The following is a 3,486-nucleotide window of genomic DNA, read 5'->3' on the forward strand; positions in this document are numbered from 1 at the left end:
GAATGGGTTTAAGGAACATCATTTAAGTTATTTTATATTCACATACCTATGTTCTGAATATTTCTCAATCTTATTATCTCAACATTAACACATACAAAGGATTTATCCCATATACTAATCATTTTACTTTGTGTGCATTTTGCTGTACAGTATACCAGTATGGCACTTTTAACTAGAGTAAACCTCTAACTTCATAGGATCATTGAGCTAAATATGAGAAAGCTGTTTTGAAAAAACCAATCACTTTCGTTGCATTAGTAATATCACCTTGTAAAATTTATCATAGCAGAATTAATCAGGTGGTCCAGAATTTCTCACAGGTAAAACTGTCTCTGCTCTCTTCTAGGTAATGAAACACACCTTCTTGAAACTATTTTAAGATTTTCCGTATTTTTCATATTCCAAGATGTCTGTGGTAATAAATCCAGTGAGATATATTGAAATGGGAAAATTTTGTTGTCTTTAGTATTAAAACAAAGAATTTTAATAAACCCAAGGTTACTCATGTAAGTGACAGCTGAATGTAGAAGGCCAGTAACTTGGATAGAGAGTGAAGTCCAAGCAATTGTTACTCAGGAAATGTCATTGTTTTGGGGAAGAAAATTTATATTCATTACTTAGACTACGAAACCATTATTAACATTTTTGTCTTCAAAATGGATTGGTGCACTGGGTTTTGTGTCTGTTAAGCTCAGCGATGTCTCTGGTGTTTGTGACCTTGTAACATCATCTGTTACCTGTTTGAAAAACACAGAAACTGTGGTGTCTTCATTTAGCTGAGCAAACTCATGTGGAAGCCAGAGGTGCTTAGAGGACACGGGTGCCATTCCCAGCCCTGGCAGTGAGATTCCAGCAGTGAGGAAGCTCTGTGTGAGTGGAGATGCCTGGGCAGCTGTGACAGAGTTCAAGCCCCAGGGGACCGGCAGCAGCCCAGCTGCAGCTATGTGGGTTTTGTGAGTTTGTGACCTCTCTCTAAATTAATGGCAAAGCAGTTTCAAGGACAGTAAGTTTCACACACACACACAAAAAAAAAAAAAAAAAAAGTGAAAGCAAAAGTGTAAAGCCTTTGATTCTGTCTTTTAGAGATAAATGAAAGTTGGGAAAGAGCAGCAAACATGAGATGTGTAGTTTTAATAAAACTCCACTGTGCTATGACCTGTTCTTCAGTCACAAGATGAAACGCAGCTGCCCTGTGTGCCCAGGCTGATGTCTGTGCCTGCTTCTTCCTTAGGCTCACCATGCATGGCTCATCTTGGCACAGCAGTCAGGGACAGGCTGGCAGAAGGAAAAGTGTCCTTAAAATTCAGCGCGGGACAGAGCACTGCTGTGCCTGGGGTGCTGGTTTTGTTTGTGCTTCAGAGTATAACAAATTGCCACCTCAAAATCAGTTGTAGTTGCTAAATTGTGACAGCTGTATGTCCTATTTTATCATGTAATATGAGAACAGGAAAAATGTTACAGAATAACTATAGGAAGATTGTTACAGAAGTAAATACTAAGTTTCGGGCCCTGGGATGGGAAATAACTCTTCTGAGATCCTGAGCTAATAGCGTAAGAAAGGGGGACTTAAGGCTACAAAGAAAGCTGGAAGATACATTGAGGAGGAGTAATTCTCCACTTCCAGTAGTACTCATGGCATCCCAGTGGTGATTTTGGTGGCATTCCCAAATTCTCCAAAGCCACATTACTGTCCACTTGCTGGTTTTCTGAAGCAACCTATCCATATATGTAATCGATAACACAGCAATATTCACCTATGCTGTATGATGAGCTTGAAAATTTTTTTTTAAATTGTGTTGAATTACAAATAGATAAATTAATGGATGCTAGAAAAAGAAGTGAGAAAGTTTTGTTACTTTGGCTAATCTCAGAGTTACAATGTGTTTCAATAAATACCTTAAATTTTAGTAGAATAATGCATTATGGCATATCAACCCAGAACATAACATATTTACCCTAAAAGGCACTGTTGTTCAGACTGAGTAAAAATTGCTTCAGCTGGCAATAAGTGTTGTATTCACACTCTGGAGTAAAATTATTCTAATGCAATTATTGCTGGTAAACCCAAAGTCAATGTCTGTACAAGCAGCAGTTTACTCATGTTTGTGCTGGCAAAGTGTACCTGGGATGGTGGTGGCCACCAGACTGAGTGGCAATTTGAAAGCAAAGCTATTTCTAAGATAGAAAATATAACACTACTAAAAGCCCAGGTTTTGCCACAGCAAGATGCTACACTGAGGCTTTTATCATCACAGCAATGAAAGATCAGGACATGACACTCCAAACCAACATAGAAGTCCATAACAGAGGAATGAAAATACTTCTTAGGCTAGAGAAGACCATTAGAGGTGAAAGTAATGGTTTGAGGACGAGAAAAGTCCATTTTGGTCCTGGAGGCTGTAGTGAAGATAGGTGATGGCTTTTGAGCAGACGAGCTGAGAGAAAAGAGCTTAATCTGCACTGTGCTGAGCTCTTCTTCAAACTGCTTTCTTTCTAATTTACTACCAATGTATAAGTCTGCACACAATTCTCTGCTTGGATAGAGGTTTTTGATGTATATTTTGCGGTTCGCAATCTGGTACTTTAAAAAGTACTTTTTTTATCTTTCCTTGACAGAACAGCTTGTTTAATTGTTGCTGCAATAATTTATAGAAAATTTCATAGTGGAAATTCAATATTAGAGTATCCTTCAGGTCTGTACTTTGTCATTTATTGTTCATGTTTTTCTTGAACTGTTGTTCTAATGATATTTGCACAGTCTGATTATCACCAAATAAAAAATAAAACACAAAAGAATGTGACAACCATATTAACTCTTAAAAGTGACCAATTATTTACTAATTTTGTTTTATCCCTCTGCTCTTCCATGGCCTCTGGTTACTAATCTGTCACACAGTCATCTTAACTGTGTGTATCATGCCTATCATCCACATTGTATATCTGTTGTCTCTAGGGGAAACAATATATTGTTATGCATTTCATTGCTTCACAAAAAGTAATCTACTTTTTAAAAAACTGTAATTAGAAAATAAACTGATAGTTGGGATTAAATATTAAATGTGCTGCTGAAAGGAGCACTTTTGTGGCAGAGTTTGTCCTAGTAGCTTGCTGAATATGAAAGTCATGTAGTATTAACCTACAATTAGGTCAAGTTATCGAAGGCCTTACCTCTACACTGGCAGATCCCCCAAAAGATCTTTAAAAATTACGAGGACAGTGGCAAGTAATCTTTAGAATAAACATTTGAGAATGCCATTTTGGTCTTTCCTTTGGTTTTCTGGTGAGTCTCAAGTTCTCTGATCTGCTTTTAGATTTTGACATTTCTATATTGGGGACTATCCTTGGGTTTTTGTCATCTTTGTATAAACTAGGGCTTGTGTAATGATCACAAGATGTGCATTGTGTGTTAATTCAGGAATGTAGGGGATAAATTACTGAACACAAAAAAACCTGAAATATGCCCACGCTAACTTTGTGTCATTCCTG

Source organism: Corvus brachyrhynchos, unplaced genomic scaffold (assembly GCF_000691975.1).
Source record: "Corvus brachyrhynchos isolate BGI_N302 unplaced genomic scaffold, ASM69197v1 scaffold167, whole genome shotgun sequence".
Lineage (NCBI taxonomy): Eukaryota > Metazoa > Chordata > Aves > Passeriformes > Corvidae > Corvus > Corvus brachyrhynchos.